Below are 19,635 nucleotides of genomic sequence, written 5' to 3'. Positions count from 1 at the left end.
GTGTTCCTGATTCTATTTGCGATTACCTTAGTAAATACTTTGTAGGCAACGGACAGTAAGCTGATCGGTCTATAATTTTTCAAGTCTTTGGCGTCCCCTTTCTTATGGATTAGGATTATGTTAGCGTTTTTCCAAGGTTCCGGTACGCTCGAAGTTATGATGCATAGCGTATACAGGGTGGCCAGTTTCTCTAGAACAATCTGACCACCATCCTTCAACAAATCTGCTGTTACCTGATCCTCCCCAGCTGCCTTCCCCCTTTGCATAGCTCCTAAGGCTTTCTTTAATTCTTCTGGCGTTACCTGTGGGATTTCGAATTCCTCTAGGCTATTCTCTCTTCCACTATCGTCGTCGGTGCCACTGGTACTGTATAAATCTCTATAGGACTCCTCAGCCACTTGAACTATCTCATCCATATTAGTAACGATATTGCCGGCTTTGTCTCTTAACGCACACTTCTGATTCTTGCCTATTCCTAGTTTATTCTTCACTGTTTTTAGGCTTCCTCCGTTCCTGAGAGCCTGTTCAATTCTATCCATATTATAGTTCCTGATGTCCGCTGTCTTACGCTTGTTGATTAACTTAGAAAGTTCTGCCAGTTCTATTCTAGCTGTAGGATTAGAGGCTTTCATACATTGGCGTTTCTTGATCAGATCTTTCGTCTCCTGCGATAGCTTACTGGTTTCCTGTCTAACGGCGTTACCACCGCCTTCTATTGCGCCCTCCTTAATGATGCCCATGAGATTGTCGTTCATTGCTTCAACGCTAAGGTCCTCTTCCTGAGTTAAAGCCGAATACTTGTTCTGTAGTTTGATCCGGAATTCCTCTAGTTTCCCTCTTACCGCTAACTCATTGATTGGCTTCTTGTGTATCAGTTTCTTTCGTTCCCTCCTCAAGTCTAGGCTAATTCGAGTTCTTACCATCCTGTGGTCACTGCAGCGTACCTTGCCGAGCACGTCTACACCTTGAATGATGCCAGGGTTCGCTCAGAGTATGAAGTCGATTTCATTTCTAGGCTCACCATTCGGGCTCCTCCACGTCCACTTTCGACTAACCCGCTTGCGGAAAAAGGTATTCATTATCCGCATATTATTCTGTTCTGCAAACTCTACTAATAATTCTCCTCTGCTATTCCTAGAGCCTATGCCATATTCCCCCACTGACTTGTCTCCAGCCTGCTTCTTGCCTACCCTGGCATTGAAGTCGCCCATCAGTATAGTGTATTTTGTTTTGACTTTACCCATCGCCGATTCTACGTCTTCATAAAAGCTTTCGACTTCCTGGTCATCATGACTAGATGTAGGAGCGTAGACCTGTACAACCTTCATTTTGTACCTCTTATTAAGTTTCACAAGACATGCCACCCTCTCGTTAATGCTATAGAATTTCTGTATGTTACCAGCTATTTCCTTATTAATCAGGAATCCGACTCCTAGTTCTCGTTTCTCCGCTAAGCCCCGGTAACACAGTACATGCCCATTTTTTAGCACTGTATATGCTTCTTTTGTCCTCCTAACCTCACTGAGCCCTATTATATCCCATTTACTACCCTCTAATTCCTCCAATAACACTGCTAGACTAGCCTCACTAGATAGCGTTCTAACGTTAAACGTTGCCAGGTTCAGATTCCAATGGCGGCCTGTCCGGAGCCAGGGATTCTTAGCACCCTCTGCAGCGTCACAGATCTGACCGCCGCCGTGGTCAGTTGCTTCGCGGCTGCTGGGGACTGAGGGCCGGGGTTCGATTGTTGTATTCATATAGGAGGTTGTGGCCAAGTACTGCACCAGGGTGGCCAATCCTGCTCTGGTGAGAGAGGGCGTTACCGGTTCTGGTCACCGGGATCAGGCCGCGCTCCAGGCCTGTTTGTGCAATTTTCTCAACACACGGTTTTTTTTTTTGTATTTTGCGGTGGAGAATTGCGCGGCACCGGGATTTGGATCACGGTCCTCTTGCACTGGAGACGGATACTCTACCGTCCCCGTAGGAGTTAACTTAAAAATTAATTTATGGGGTTTTACGTGACAAAACCACTTTCTGATTAGGCACGCCGTAGTGGAGGACTCCGAAAATTTCGACCACCTGGGGTTCTTTAACGTGCACCTAATTCTAAGTATACGGGTTTTTTCGCATTTCGCCCCCATCGAAATGCGGCCGCCGTGGTCGGGGTCCGATCCCGCGACCTCGTGCTCAGCAGTCTAACACCGTAACCACTGAGCAACCATGGCGGGTCCCGCAGGAGTTGTACGCCTCATTTAACCTACAGTGGTGCCCTATTTGATCAGTCATGGTGGACCAATCTGAGCTCGGTTATACCGCATGGATGGCACTCGGCTAGAGAACCTGGTATTTATGACCTGCACATGCGAGGCCATACATATTTGAAGATGTATATCTTTTTTTTTTTAGGAGGGTGTCCGTACAGCGATAAAATAAAGGAAAATACATTAAAAGAAAGAAAAAAAAGAAAGAAAAAGGGGCGAAAAAAAAGGAACATAAGAGGTGATTTGAACTCGTGACCCTTCGATGTTGCCCGGAAAGATAGCTCAGTAGGTTGGTTCGTCAGGCCCCAGGCTACTTTCAAGCGCCACAGCTCCTGCTCCGAGCGTCACACTTACGTGGAAAGAGACTCATGTCCGCGAAAAAATGGCCGCTCGAGGAGAAGAGCGAACTCGAGCGGCTTTAGAGGCTAGGAAAACTGCCTTAAAATATTTAGACTTTAGGGAAAGCTTCGTAAACAAACTATAACACGGCAATCAGCACTCGAATACGACGAGAGAAATTACTGAGACGTGGAAAATTCCCTTGAAAAAAAATCTGGTTTGCGAGACAAATGCTTGTATGTATTGAACCTCTTAAAAGATGAGGGGGGGAAATATGCGCTCACCGAGAGGGCATCTTCAGCACGGGACCACCCCAAGGCACCTTACAGAGATGTGGAGAGCTTCGCGGCCGGAACGAAGCATCCCCTCTCCGCCGGCCAAGAGGGGAAAACGCGCTTTCCGATCGCTCAAGGTTGCGCGGACAAAGCAGAACTCTAGCGTCTAGGAAAAGCTTCACCAGGTGCGATGGCGGCACGCATAGCGTGGGAAGCTAGCCGCCAGAATAACTATACCAAGGACTGCTGCTGACGACGGCGAAATACCTTCGTGTAATTATAATAACCCTAATAGGACTACTTTCAAAAGAAAAAAAAAAGGAAACGGCCCAGAGGGCTATGCTACGAGAGCTATGACTGATAGTTTTCTATATATATATATACATATATGTATATATATATATATATATATATATATATATATATGGATAAAAGCAGACAAATTTAGGCTGGTACTTGGCAAACAAATATGCTGCCTTAGAAGAGAGAGATCATGATAATGACATAGAGGGAATGAATGAAGCCGTAACGAGGCTGCCATCAGAGGCAGTAATTGAAGTGGGAGGCAAGACATCAAGGCAGCCAGTAGGCAAGCTCTCCCAAGGAAGAAAAGACCTAATAAAACGACAATGAATGAAATTGTCCAACTCAAGAGATAAGGTACAATTCATTCGCGGAACTGTCATAACTGATCAACAAAGCGAAAATAAGTGATATTAGAAATTATAACGGGAGAAAGCCTGAAGAAGCCATGAAACATGGATGCGACCTGAAATTAGTTAGAAGGAAAGTTGGCATCGGGCAAACCAAGATGTATGCACTGAAAGATAAGCAGGGTAATATCATCACCAATCTCGAAGGTATAATAAAAGCAGCAGAATAATTCTGTAATAACCTGTGCAGTACCCAGAGGACTCAGGAGTACTCTAATCGGAACAATAATGAGCACTATACAGAAACTGCTCTTTTATGTAGAGATGAGGTCAGAAGGGCCTTGCAAGGCCTGAAACGGGGAAAAGCGGCAGCAGAAGACGGAATAACAGTCGATTTAATCAAAGATGGAGGAGACATATTGCTAGGAAAACTGGCGGCTCTCTTTACGAAGTGTCTGTTGTCTGCAAGGGTTCCAGAAAACTAGAAGAATGCAAATATTATACTAATTCACAAAAAGGGAGACACTAAAGTACTGAAAAATTATATGCCCATTAGCTTACTCCCAGTATTATACCAAATATTTACCAAAATAATGTTCAGTAGAATGAGGGTGACACTTGGCTTTAGTCAACTAAGGGAACAGGCTGGCTTCAGGAAAGGATACTCTACAATGGATCACATCCGTGTTATTAATCAGGTTTTCGAGAAATCCGAAGAATGCAATAAGCTTCTCTATATGGCTTTCATAGATTACGAAAAAGCATTTGACTCAGTAGAGATACCAGTAGTCATAGAGGCATTGCGTAATTAAGGAGTACAGACCGCTTAGCTAAGTACCCTGGAAAATATCTACAGAGATTTCACAGCCACCTTAATTCTACTCAAGAAAAGTAGGAAGATACCTATAAAGAATGGGGTCAGACAAGGAGACACAATCTCTCCAATGCTATTCGCTGCGTGCTTGGAAGAAGTATTCAAGCATTTAAACTGGGAAGGCTTAGGAGTAAGGATCGCTGGCGAATACCTCAGAAACCTTTGGTTTGCCGATGACATTGTCGCATTCAGCAACACTGCGCATGAGTTAAAACTAATTATTGAGGACCTTAATAGGTAGAGTGTAAGAGTGGGGCTTAAGATTATTATGCAGAAGACAAACACAATAACAAATAACCGGGCAAGGGAACAAGAGTTAAGATTGCAAGTCAGCCTCTAGAATGTGTGATGGAGTACGTTTGCCTAGGTAAACTAATCACAGGGAACCCGGACCATAAGAAGGAAATTCATAGAAGAATAAAAATGGGTTCGATCGCATACAGCAGACATCGTGAGCTCCTGAATGGGAGCTTACCGCTATCATTGGAAAGGAAAGTATGCAATCAGTGCATTTTACCGGTGCTGACATATGGGGCAGAGACTTGCAGACTGACAAAGAAACTTGAGAACAAGTTAAGGACCGCACAAAGAGGGATGGGACGAAGAATGCTAGGCATAACTTTGAGAAAGAGGGCGGTTTGGATCAGAGAGCAGACAGGTATAGACGATATTCTAATAGACATCAAGAGAAAAAAATGGTACTGGGCAGGTCATAAAATTCGCAGGTTATATAACCACTGGACCATGAGGGTGACAGAATGGGTACCAAGAGAAGAGAAGCGCAGTAGATTACGGCAGAGCTCTAGGTGGTGCGACGAAATTAGGAAATTTTCGGATGCTAGTTGGAATCGGTTGGCGCAGGAAATGGGTAATTGGAGACCGCTGGGAGAGGCTTTCGTCCTGCAGTGGAAATAAATTTGCTGCTGCTGATGATGATTACGATGATGCGTTATAGAGTACCCCTTCCTGAAGCCAGCCTGTTCTCTTGGTTGACTAAAGCCTAATGTTGCCATTATTCTATTGGAAATTTTCTTGACGAATCTTTTATATCACACTGGGAGTAAGCTGATGGCCCTATAATTTTTCAATTCTTTAACGTCTCTATTTTTGTGGAATTGTATAATATTGGCATTCTTCCAGTTCTCTGTGTCCCTTTAAGTCGACAGACAGTTCATATAGAGGGCCGCCAGTTTTTCAAACTATACGTGTCGTCTATCTTAGAATAAGTATAAATCGACTGTTATGCCATCTTTTCCTACTACGTTTCCCCGTTTCATGTCTTGCAAGGCCCTTGTAACCTCATTGCTAGTTATGGATGGGGTCTGTGTAACCTGTTGATTACTTCGAATGGAGGTATCGTGGCTTCTTTGGGTACTGTGCAGGTAAGTATATAATTCAATCGCTGGTTTTACTATACCTCCGAGATTGCTGATATTATCCTGCTTATCCTTGAGTGCCTACATCTTGGCTTGTCCTATGCCACGCTTCCTTCTCACTGATTTCATGCTGCGCTCATTTTTTACTGCTTCCTCAGTCTTTCTCGCGTTATAACCTCGAATATCCCTTTTCTTCTTGCTGATCAGTTTGGACAGTTCCTCGAATTCTATCTTATTTCTTCATTTGGACATTTTTATTTTTTGTCATTTCTTTACTAGGTACTTTGTTATTTGGGAGAGCTTGTCTACTCGTTGCCTTGGTGCCTTATTTCCCAGGCAACTTGCTGCTTCTGAAACCAGCCTAGTTACGGTTTCATTCATTACCTCTATGCCATCTTCATGTCTCTGTTCTAAGGCTGCATATCTGTTCGCAAGTACCAGGCTGAATTCACCTGCTTTTACCCTCACTGCCTCTAGGTTGACTTGTTCTCCTTGACAAATTTAGATCTCTCTCTCTTCAAATTGAGGTAAATGCTAGCCCTCACTAGCCTATGATCATTGCATTTTACCCTACCTATTACTTCTACATCCTGCACTATGCGGGGGTCGGCAGAAAGTATGATATCTGTTTCATTTCTTGTTGATCAATTGGGCTTTTCCAGATCCCCTTTTTGTTCCAGGGCTTCCCGAAGCAGGTGTTCAATATGCGCAGCTTTTTCCTTTGCGCGAATTCAACCTGCATCCCTCTTCTAGTGCTTCTAGAACCGACGCCGTAGTTGCCAATTGCTTGTTCACCAGCCTGCTCTAGGCTTTGTATATGCCACGCCTTGCTATGTGAGATGCGGCATATGCTGCTTATATTGTGGCACCATCACTAAAGTTGCTCATAATTTGTCTTAAATTCTTGACGAAGCTATTGCTTGGAATTTTGAGAATGACAGCCCACAAATGACGTAAAACAAAACCACGACAGCGGGTGCCTTTTATGTTAAATCTTCTGACACAAATATTGAAAATTCGAAACAATAGCAGACACCTGAAAATGTAGAATAGATGAGAGTAGATTGGTTGAGGGAACAAACGTGAGGTATTAACACCTTGGCCGAAATTGAGAAAAAGAAATTGGCATGGGCAGGGCATGTTGTGAGGAGGTAAGATAACCGATGGCCATTAAGGGTAAAGGACTGCATTCCAATAGAAGGGAAGCGTAGCAGGGGGTGGCAGAAAGTTAGGTGGGTGAAGGAAATTAAGAAGTTTTCAGAGACAACATGGCTATAATTAGCACATGAACTAGGTAGTTGGAGAAGTATAGGAGTGGCCTTTGCTCTGCAGGGGGCGTAGCCAGGCTGATGATAATGAGGACGAGAGTGATGAATTTTTTTTTTTGGCGCCGTTGTGCACGACCTTCAGGTTGGGCCCAAACAAGAGGCCATGTTTCTATGAGAAAGCTTGCCTTCGTGCATAGCGTTAGCAGTCGTGAATAACTCCTATGAATACTACAAAGATTTTGCGCCGAAACAACACACACACAAGAAAGACTTGACATCAATTAATTGTTCTTCTGAATTTTATGCTACTTTATGCAGAAAGTGTTTCCTACACTAACTTTGTGTAGATTTCTCAAGAAAGACTAACGTCGTATCAACGTGCTCTACAGGAAGCATTATGTAGGGACCCACGCTGGCTTCCAAATTTAATACGCGAGCAACACAGAACACCCCTACTCGGCAATTGTAAGAACAATCTGAAAATTTTCTGTTGTAATAAAGGGCAAAATATATTGATGGGCTGCATAGCTTGCTATTGCTGCCAATCCCGATGTTCACATTTTAAAATAGTGGTCATGTCGCAACTGTACATGGGAACCACCAAGGAGAGCGAATAGCTTTGTGATCCTGTGCTCTGCGTCGTAGCTCCGCACTTAGCATATCTCTGTAGTTTCTTTTTAAATCAATGTGGTAGCCATAACTTACTTTGTGGGCACGTTTTTTTTTTCGTTGAGGTCACAGCTAAGTGTGAAATCTTTGGTAGACTTACTTATTACAGAAACGTGCTTGCTCTAATCAGATTCTAATTAGGACTCTAATATAAATACAGCACAAGAGAGCAGCAGGCAGCGTGTCTCAACCAGAGCAGCTCACGCAATTTCGAGCTCCACCTCCCGAGCAACTGGCGATGTGGCTGCGGCGCCGGGCATAACTCTTCACTACAATCGCCCCCCCCCCCCCCCCACACACACACACAAAGGAAAAGGAGCCGTCCTGGCGACTCATCGTGAACATAGAATCATGGGGTCGTAGTACGGCTTCAGGCATTGTACGTGGGCGCTTTTACGACCACGACAGCGTTGGTCCGTAGGTGGCGTGACAGTCTCGACAATATAGTTCACAGGCGATGTCTGCGCGACAACACGGTAGGGTCCTTGATACTTAGAGACAAGCTTGGAAGAAAGTCCAGCAGGAACGGCGGGAAGCCAAAGCCACACAAGGGAGTCCGAAAGAAAGTGACAATGCGCGTAATCATCGTCAAGTCAAGATTTTTGTTTCCATTGGTCGACGGCTGTAAGGAAACGGGCGAGCTGACGGCATTCCTCTGCGCGGGGGCAGCTTCAGAGAGGAGGCGTACATTCGGATGAGTTGGGTCTGTGCGGGAGAATGGTGTCAAAAGTAGTCGAAGGTTCGCGGCCCTACAAGAGGAAGAATGGGGAGAAGTTTGTGGTCGCCTGTGGTGCAATGTTGTATGCGAACGTGATGAATGGCAAAAGGAGGTCCCAATCAGTGTGATTAAGGCGACGTATTTGGAGAGCATGTCGCGAAGTGTGCGGTTGAATCTTTGTCAAACAATTAGTTTGAGGATGGTAGGCGGTGGTGGTGCGATGAAGGATGCGGCATTCAGCAAGGACCGCGTTTACGACTTCGGACAGGAAGAGACGTCCTCTGTCACTTAAAAGTTCTCGAGGTGCACCGTGACGGAGAATAAAGTTCTTCAGGAGGAAGGATGCTATATCGCGAGCGGTGGCAGCAGCCAGAGCGGCTGTTTCTGTGTAATGCGTCAAATGGCCGATGGCGACGGCTATCCAGCGGTTCCCGGAAGCCGTGCTCGGAAGAGGTTCATACAGGTCAATGCCAATGCGTTTGAAGGGCCTGGCAGGACACGGGATTGGTTGGAGTGGACCAGGGACATGCTGAGCAGGAACATTGCGGCGTTGGCACTGAGGGCACGACCGAATGTACTTGCACACAAAGGTGTGCATGCCACGCCAATAAAACATGGAGCGAAGCCGGGTGTACCTCTTGAAGCCACCCACATGTGCACACTGCGGGTCAGTGTAGCAGGCAGAGCATATTTCACCACGATGTCGAGGTATGACCAGCAACTACTTGCGGACGTCAGTGACTTAATTCCGGCGATAGAGAAGTCCATACCGAATTTAGAGGTGAGATGCTTGACGGCGCAAAGCTCGAGAAGGCAAAGGAACAGTCGACGGGTTTGAAAGGAAGCGGATAAGAGTATTAATCCCAGGCATCCTTGCGTTGCTCCTAAGCCTGCTGGGAACGAAAGTACTTGGTCAACGGCAGAGAGGCAGGCATCGCTTTAGGGTGACATGGGCGAACGGGAAAGCGCGTCGGCATCGGTGTGGCGGCGGCCAGACCTGTAGACAACGCGCACGTTGAAATATTGCAACCACAAAGGCCAGCGAGCTAAATGACCTTAGGGGTCCTTCAACGTGGACAGCCAACAAAGTGCATGGTGGTCGATAATCATGTCGAAGGGGCCGCCATAGACGTACGGTCGAAATTTACCAAGTGCCCAGATTATGGCCAAACATTCCTTCTCCGTAGCGGAATAATTCTTTTCGACTTTGGCGAGGGTGCGGCTTGCGTATGCAACGACGTGCTCGTCATATCCAGATTTGCGCTGCGCGAGCACAGCGCCGAGTCCAACACCGCTGGCGTCGGTGTGTACTTCGGTCGAGCTGTCGGGTCGAAGTGACGCAGTATAGGCGGCGAGGTCAGTAGACGACGCAACTCTTGGAAGGCATCGTCACAAGCGGACGACCAGGCGTAGTCGTTCAAGTCGCTCCGTAGAAGCTGATTCAAGGGAGCGGTGATGGACACAAAATTCCGAATAAAGCGGCGAAAGAAAGATTACAGGCCAAGGAAGCTGCGAAGTTCTCTTACAGGGGAAGGTTTGGGAAAATCAGCAACTGCACGGAGCTTGGCGAGGTCAGGAAGAATTCCGTGTTTAAATACTACATGGCCAAGGATGGTGAGCTGACTTGCGCCAAAGTGGCATTTCTTCAGGTTGAGCTGAAGGCCGGCGGCAGTTAGGCACTGCAACACTTCCTCCAGCCTACAGAGATGGGTGCGAAAACCGGGCGAATAAATAACCACGTCATCTAAGTAGCACAGGTACGTTTTCCACTTGAGACCACGCAAAAGATAGTCCATCATACGCTCAAATGTTGCGGGGGCTGTCAAAGCCCAAAAGGCATCACACGAAATTCATATAGGCCATCTGGTGTTACAAAGGCCGTTTTAGGTTGGTCTTCGCGTGCCATGGGGACTTGCTAATACCCGCTGCGTAAGTCGATAGAAGAGAAGAACTCCACGCCTTGGAGACAGTCAAGGGCGTCGTCAATTCTTGGAAGAGGGTAAACATCTTTACGAGTTATTTTGTTAAGACGACGGTAATCGACACAGAATCGTATCGATCCATCCTTAGCAAGAACAACAGGAGATGCCTAGGTGCCGTCCGAAGGCTTAATGACGCCACGCTTGAGCATGTCAGCTACTTGGTCGTCGATAATACGGCGCTCTGTCGCGGATACGGGATATGGTCTTTGTCGCAGTGGCGTACTGGTACCCGTGTCGATGCGATGAGAAACAGTTGACGTGCAGCCCGAGCAAACATGCTGGCCGTCGAAAGACGAACGGAACTTGTCGAGAAGGCCTAGAAGCTGGGTGCGTTGAGAAACACTCAACGTGTCGGCGATGGAGCTATGTAAAACATCGGGCGAAGTCGGCTCCTGCGCGGGGTTACAGGTCACTCCGCCGACCTCATGAGTCGCGTTGGGACCAGTTGGCATGTCAATGACGGTAGCAGGGCCGACACACTGGGCACGGTAAACGCACTTTCCACGAAGCAAAGTGAGAGGACAGGATAACCGGTTGGTGACGAGCACTCTGCTGATGTCGGCATGAACGTCCAAAAGAGCGAAAGGCAGCGGAGAACTTTTGCGACGAGTGAAAATTGCAGATGGCGTAAAAAATGCACTGGCATCAGCAACAATGTTGCATGACACTCTGGCAAGGGCAGATGAGTGCGGTGGAATTGTAACGTCTTCGGCAACAAATACTTTATCTTCAGGTTCACGAGCGTCAAGGAGTGGGGCATTACACAGCGTTTGAAATTCCTCTTCAGCACGAGAACAGTCGATGACGGCCGTATTAGTGGAAAGGAAGTCCCAGCCCAATATAATATCGTGGGAACAAGAACACAGCACCAAATATTGGACGATGTAGAGGAGGCCTTTGATCGCAACGCGAGCAGTACACGCAGCTGCAGATGTGATGCGGTCTGCGCTGGCTTTAAGGCCCAACCACACGCAGCCCGGGATACGCGTCTCGCTACGCGTACACGTAAGCGTACGCGTCTGCTTGCCCGTACGCGGGTGATGAAGGGAAGGGCGTCCAGCCACACGATACGCGCACACGTGCGCGCTACGCTGCGCGTAGCACAGGGCTGACAGACCAGTGGCTCAGCGATGGCGGAAACGGTCGTCTTTGGCTTTGAGAAAAGTTTATCTTTAATTTCATTATGGCTAGCCATTTTTATTTAATTTATCAATGTTAGAGCTAGTACATTGTTTTTAAGTTGAGAAATGCACGCTGTTCGTATCTATACATCCTTATGGCCAGAAAAGCTACATCGATTATCAACATCACGCGCGATAGCGTCTGCCTAATTGCTCACAACTGCAGCTGACATCTGCGCGCGACCACGCACGACGTTGCTGCCGAGCTCTTGCTTAGCCGCTCGCTTCGCCGGCATCAGCGTTCTTCCCCCGCAATGTACCTCATGAGAAAGAAGCTTTTGCTGCTGCTGCTCTTGCAAAGGCGGTGGCAGCGCAGAAAGCGTCTGCGGCCTCTGCGGCGACGTTGGTGGTTCCGGCCAGTCTTTCAACTGCGTAAAGAAGGACTTAACGGGTGTGAGTAACTTCTTTCCTTTCGATGATCTACATTTGTAGAACTAGGAGCCAGTGTTTGGACATGGGGACTTATCTTCGTTAGGACAGCAATTACTTAGCGTTTCTAAGTGCGCGCATAAGTGAAAGGGTTAAAGTAGTAATGCGGGGATCGTACTCGCAGCGCGCGAACGCCCAATTCGCAGAACAGCATCGCGTCGTCGGTGCAAGATTCGTCCAGGTTGACAGCGCCGATCGAAACGATAACGTGACGTACGCGAACAGGGGGGAACGACAAGAGCAGGATGTAGTTTGGAAGGGGCGAAAGCATAGGTGAAGATCGGGCTGAATAGCCCCCGGAAGCATACAGATAGTATATTGAATACGTAGTGACGACACCTCACGACATTTCAACCGCCGTCTGTCTAACCCGTGTATGCCGTACGACATACGGTCATTAACTGTTCAGCTTCAGAGGGGAAGAAGCGCTTGATTCTATTTAACAGACAGTCTGTAATACTAGTTTGGAGCTCCCTTCATTATTAACAGTAGACCAAACTGTTTACACAGATATTGTGTAGCACCCTCTTTTCTTGCACAAAGTTTGTAAGGATTAAGTTTTGTAATACATTTTCTGCTATTCGATATTTTATTTGATAACCACATTATTTTTTCTTCATTTGATTCGATTCTAAATCTACTTTTCGGTATTAGTACACCCCTACAAAAAGCTAAGGACTGCTAGTTATATTTGTGCCATTAGTATAGCACATAGATTCAAGCACACCTTTTTACACGTGTTGGTTGTCTTATATGAAGCTTGTGGACGAGATACGATTTCCTATATTTTCTGTCTCTCAGAAGTGTGGCTGTAGAATATGAAGTGTAATGTAATTAAATTGTGACCTGGGGGGCAGGTTAAAATTCTGTGCGACTAATTTCGGAAGTTTCTTGGCAGTGGCCGCATTATTTTATTATACCGTTGACTGGCTCTCCTGTTTTGCCGAACCACTGTTTGTATTCAAGCACATAAACAAAGCAGGGGGTAAAATTATTGATGGCTAGTGGCTATACGTGTGTGTCAGTGAAAAGTGTGCAGCTCCTGATACCTGCGAGTGTATGTGGGCAGGGCATGGTCTTGCTGCCAGGCAATAATGCACCATTTTTTACAGATGCAATGGATACGTCAGGATGACCACGGATTTTTCTACAAGTTCTTTCGCAAGGCGCCGCAGCTCTTGGACAAGCTGTTGAGCTTTTTAGCAGAGGACCTCACACGGCAGCACCACATTCGAGAAACCCCTGGAGCCTGGAGAACGACTTGCTGTAGCATTGAGGTTGGTGAAGGACAGTTGCCCCTAGAGTAATAATGTGCGATTGCAGGAATACAGAACACCGTTTCTTTGTCATTTAATGTATGATTCATTTTATTTCATTTACATATTACTGCCCGCCGCCTTTTGGAAGCCAAATCCGGAAGGAGTCACAAAACATTGAAGCAAAACAAAAGAAAGAAGGAAACGACTGATAATGAGCGTGCATAAAAAATACTAATACATAATAATAATAATATATTAATAATCAGCTTTATTTCTCTCTTTCCACAGAATACAGAATTATACACAACTAACTATTTATTAACTCATAAAGAAATAAAAAAATGGGACACTAAATGCTGATACAAAACGAGAAATAGTAATGATGGTACTGACAATGCGCGTGAAAAGAAATACAAGAAAAAAATGATCGCATGATCACAGAGACTGAAAGTTTCCACTTACTGCATCACCAGTGTAACAGTTACGGCTAACTCTAAAAAAAACTGCCATCGACTGGCATCGCACAAAAGCTACCTCAGTGCTTTTGACCTTGCGCAACCTGTAAAACATGCACTGAGGTATGCTTGCACATGTAGTATTAAACAAAGGTGGTGGCTAACCTACCCAAATGAATTTTGATCGTATGTAACCTGAAAAGGGCCCCCACAGCCATGTAGATCTTTGTCAAGAAAAATCATGTCATCATTATTAGTATTCAAACAATTGAGACATGCGTACTAATTTTTTTTCAACTTGCATTTAAGCTACTTGGCATCCCGGTAAGACATAAAAGACGTTGCCTTGACTTACTGTGTGGAGATTGAGGCGGCTAGACTCGGCAGTGGTGTGTAAGTCATATAGTGGCGATCGTGCCTGCAAAGTATTAAACAACTGCAGAACAGCACGACAGCCGCAGAAATTTCTTACATTTTTTTTCAGCTTAAGAAATTTTTTAAAGCTCACATGCTGTTCACGACTCGCGTCATGTAGCCCTGCTTCCTGCCAGAGAAGCAGGGTCATACGTATAAATGTCTCATTTACACACTGCCTTCAATGTCACTGATTGCGTACAAAGACTTTGGCCAAACATCCAATGCAGAACATGCAAAACCAACTCTGGAACTGAGCCACGGAACACAAAGAAAAAAAATGCAAGGAATGTTGCTTGTGGATGATAGTTGTGGGAGAGGTAGAGGTTGTCTATGTTGGCAGTGAACCTTGCCTTCTGGCTTTGTGGTGGCAAGACTTTTCCTATTCTGCTACCTCTTCTAATAATAATAAAACAATTTGAAAAATGCTTGCGCTGCTAGAACGCCCCGACAGGCTTTACAACTTGCAGCATATAACCGAAATTTTCAATGGGGTCTGGTTGAAGGTTCATTACATTTCTTTTTATTTACAGGCATGTACAGGCATCTCTACATGCATGCACAAACTCTACATGCACAGGTGGTTCATTGCTGCAAGACAGGCTGAATGAGTAAACACAGATGAAAGCGATAAACACCTGTCTTGCAACAACAAACCTTTAGTTGCAAGTCAGTGCTTCTTATCGTAGGTGGGTTGCTAAAACATGTTCACACATCTCTACAGCAGCAATGGCCAGCCAACCAGGACCACAGATATCAACTTTATGAAATTCTTGAATACCGCACAAAAATATGGTTACAACACAATGCAAAATGAACAAAAAGGAAGTGCTGAGGGGCTTTGACATGAAAACAGACAAGGAAACGTATATAAAGCATAGAGGAAAATAACTGTCATTTTATTTGTAATCTCAACATCACGAGGAGAAGGGAAGTGAAAGTGGACAAAATATAACTTGCCACTGGTGGGAGATAAACCAAAACCAATTGAGCTGGAGGCTATTCCACCATCAATTTCATAGAATGTTTATGTGTACTAGATTAGGCTCTTGGAGTGTCCTTGCACGAGTAGCACTGGCTAACATTACCAGGGTGAGATCTAGTACATGCACATACAGGCCCAAGAAAGTTTGCAGAGGGATAGCCATTGCTGCAGCTCTACTGGTAAAGCAATGCAAGCATAATTCAAAGGTTGTGGGTTCGTCTCCCATTAGTGGGAAGCTACCTTTTCATATACTTTCATTTTCCTCCTTATTTTTTCATTTCAATATAAAGTAATCAAATTCATCAATGATTTCCTTTTGTTTCATTGTCTCTTGGCTTTATTATACATAAGGTATACATTAAGAAACATTATTCTTTGAATTACTCTCCTACTTGCATCAATTTAATTTTCAAGTCGAGATGCGTATCATCACTGACCTCTCTAATGTGTTTGAGCAGAGAGACGGCAAAAGTTCAAGGTCGTCCTGTGGTTTTCATCTTTTGATTGCACTTGAGACATTGCCTAATTCCTCCAATATTAACTGACTCTAATCTTTCTTTTTCCTTTTCCTCCCCCTTGACTTTGCTTCAGAAGCAATGCTTCCTAACGTATCCAGCCTACGACTGCCTGCTGAAACCAGCGATGCTTCTGACTGCGGACTGCTATGGTGTGCCTCAGTATCCTCAGGAACCAGAACTTCTTGAAACATCAGTGATTCAAGAGATTCCAAAATGTCCTGAGACTCCACAGACTCATGCGACGCCGAAGACAGAGTCGATGCTGGCGCTTGTGACCCTTCACTTGACGGTGATGGCACCTCAAGTGTTGCTAGATCGGAAAACTGGCACATTTTTTGTTAAGATGTCTGCAGCACTTCCCTCCTCACTCGATGGGGGCACTGGTGGAAGGTTGGCGGACATCCTGCATGTGAGCGTAATAAGGTTTGCACATACTGTCAATGTGTAAATACTGTGCCAGTCTGGATGCAAAAATATATGAAGGCTCAAATCCGTCCACATTTGTTTTAGTGTGTGATTTTGTTAGAGTACACTGAAGCTCTGAATCAGTTTTGTAGGGACAAAAGTGGCTTGCCTACTCAACGAGAATGAACAGTTTCTGCATGCGCGTAAGTGTAGCTTTTGTATCTTTTTCTGTTTTTGCTTGTGATGCATTTAAGCAGTTCTTACGAGATCTGCATGCCTAAAGCCTAGTGATTACTTCTACTCAAAACAGTGCATGATATTTGGAATGTTTCAGTTTTCAAATAATTAGCAGGAAGCATTGCACTACATTTGCTCAGTAAAACCGCCTAATAAATTTCATGTGTAAAGACCTATGCTTGCACTTTCTAAACATAGAGTAGTGGTACTGTTAGGTCTTGCTTTAGCATAAGGCTCTCTCTTGTTCTAGTTTTCCTGCTTGAAACGTCCTTGGCTTATAACTTTGTTTTCCTTTCACTTGTTTGTAAACTTCATCTCATTCTAAGCTGTTTTTCTTAACTGAATGTACGTCTAAACACAGTGTGAAGCTTTGTACGTAGTGGTCAGTGCATTTGTTGTTTGTATTTAGGAAGTTACGTCTAATAATGTTTGTCTTCTCGCCATCTGCCTTGTAACGGGTGTTTTGGCCCAGCAAAGCTGACCTTAGCGAGCAAACCCTTCCAGAAGGTTTCTTACAGCCAAGCTTTCTTTGCCTCTTCTCTGGACTTTCCTACCACTGCTCCTACTGTCTTGTCAAAAAGCTCGCCTTATACTGATATTAATGTAGTCGTTGAACCATTGTCATAACAGCTGACTACTGGCTACTGTGTTGCACGAGTGACCAGTACTGGACGTAATGCAAATACCAATTAAAATAATGTAACTAGATCGTGGTTTTGGCATGTAAAATTTCAATAATCATTTTTTGCACAGTGCGAATGTGTTAAACTGGATCATCTAGTCCTTCCTTGGAAATTTTGCTAAGCAGGAACAGCGTTCTCCACAAACATCGTGAAAGCTTCGCTTAAACCAGTAACCACAGCACCTGGGTTCTGCAGAATAACCGCAGGCTGATAATTAGGTTAGGACACTGCTGAGCAGACACAAAAAGAATTATCAATTACACAGCTGACAATGTCGTCAGTATTATGACACATTTATTCCTACCGCATGATGACACTGAATGAATCCCTAAGCAAGCTAGGTAATATTTGAGGGTCTGTGATGAAGCACCAATTTGCACACTGCTGGCAAGCAACAAAATGCAAAATTAAAACTGTGCATTGAAGTGCCCAAGGTACGCGTGAATATAGCAACATTGAATAGTCAAATACTGGCCATTGAATTGTACGCTGCCTTCTAGAATCAGTGCACAGAATAAAAAGAAACTACTTGCATGTTTTGTGTTTTGTTTTTGTATGTGCATCATGCAAGCCCTTTTCTTTTTATTCATCCTGCTAATTTGTATGTGATATTCTCTGTACTTCTGTCTTATGCTTTATTGTTAGGTGTTTAAGTGCTATTTTACTTGTTATTTTGTACCTGTATTTCCGCTTTCTCTGCTCCCCACTGCAAACCCAAACTGGCTTTGTGGGTAGTAAATAAATAAATACAAAGCTATTCTTGTACTGCTTGTATGTCCCCTTACCGGATCATATTTAACGAAATATGCGATAATCGGAGCGGCGATGCAGCACAAATATTTTATCGCCAATTAGACAAAGCTGAATATAATGCATACTGTGCGTCGACTTGCTTGTGTCAGCCCAATTTTGAGTCGATTCCCATAAGTGCGGTGCATTGCCATCTATAGTACAAACATACGGCATCGCCGGTCAACGTGGTAAAGGGAAAGCACTAAAATCCCGTGTTTCATTTTTAACACGCCGGCTAAGATGGAAACTTCCAGATCACTTACGGTCTACACTCCATTGTGTAGCGCACAAACATCTCGTCGAAAAACAGCCAGATGACGTCGTCGTGAACGTCGACTGGCACGGCGCGGCTCTTTTCTTTCTGAAACGTCTTCCCAGGCGCCGAAATTTATTCCCCAGGGACTTCCATCACTTCTGCAGCGCTGTGATAACGTCATCTGAACAGATGAAACGCGTTTTCGACATCTGCGAGTCGGCTGATGAGAGAGGCAGCTTATACCAGTGCCACACAGCTAGGCTTTCGATGGCGATCGAGCGCGATCAAATTTCTCGATCACGATTGGCTCTACGCAGATTGCGCGGTAGAGGCAATCGTGATCACAAAATACGACCCCGATCGGGCTCGATCGCGATTGAAACTGCTCCGCTATGACGCCCGTATAAAATTCCGAGCACCCACCTGTTCGGGAGCGTTGGGCATGACGATCCATGACCACCTCGTCAAGTGCTTGTTCTAGTGGCGCTTGTGTTTCGCCTGCTACCAAAGCGCAGGTCGAGCCTCAACGCAGGCGATCAGCGCTTCGTTGTTGATCGCCTCCATAGCCTCTGTGCTCCATCGACACGAAACCAGCAGCGACTCCCGGCGTCTCCACACGATTCTGAAACTTCAACAACCTTTCCGAACCGCCGGAAGTGTACGTGTGGCCCACGTGACGTCGGTGCACAAGCTGCCACTTCCGTCGCGTACGGTCAAAATGACGCACAAGATCAAGACCTCCTTGGCGCGCGCGTTTCCTGCGCGTCTGCCCTCTCTAGACGCGTAGGACAGGCGCGTACGGCCTCGCAGACGCGTGACGCGCAGCCAGGCGCGCACGATTCACCACGTGTGGTTGGGCCTTTACGAAGTGACACATTGGACAGTTCTAAGCGAACGACAAAGTTTGACACTAATAATTGAAACTGCGGCACCAGTGTCAACGAGGACGAGTGCAGCGACGCCGTGCACATATGCGTCAATAACATCAGTTGGAGAAGGGAGAGGCCTTGGTCTGTTCGTGGGTGACGCGGTTCTAGCCTCTGGAGTTGTGACGACTAGTTTTCCCGTCCCGGCGAAGGACGACGGCGCATCGGCGAAAGCGACTGGTGTTGAGACGATGGCGAAAGGCGGTCAACAAGAGGGCGGTGGTCCGAGTACGAAGAGATCTGGCCGGGGTTCTGAGACGCGAAGGATGACGGATATGGGGAAACTTATGATGCGGCGTCGAAGCTACGGCGTTAGGACGTTGCGCGGCGACGACAAAATAATGCAATGTGGCCAGGTATACCACACGCATAACATACTGGACGGTTGTCAGGAGAGCGCCATTTTCCGCTGCTATGCCGCGGCTGTACGAAGTGAGGAGCTGGACGCAGTGGCACGACCGATGGGGATGGCGCAAAGGTCGGAGGTGGTGGCCGCGCGAGAGCCTGGGCACAGATGAGAGGTGCGGTCATCTAGGGAAAAGCAACGGGAGTCGGAACAGGCGGCGTCTTGTGGGCAGGAGGGAGAGCTAAGCACACTTGCTCGTGGATTACCTGGGGAAGGTTGGCCGGCAAAGGCGAATGCGGTGGCGTGGCTGAGGACAGCAGCGAGAGCTGACGAG

This window comes from Dermacentor andersoni, chromosome 8 (genome assembly GCF_023375885.2).
Source record: "Dermacentor andersoni chromosome 8, qqDerAnde1_hic_scaffold, whole genome shotgun sequence".
In the NCBI taxonomy this organism is placed as follows: Eukaryota; Metazoa; Arthropoda; class Arachnida; order Ixodida; family Ixodidae; genus Dermacentor; species Dermacentor andersoni.
Note: the sequence above shows the minus strand (reverse complement) of the source record.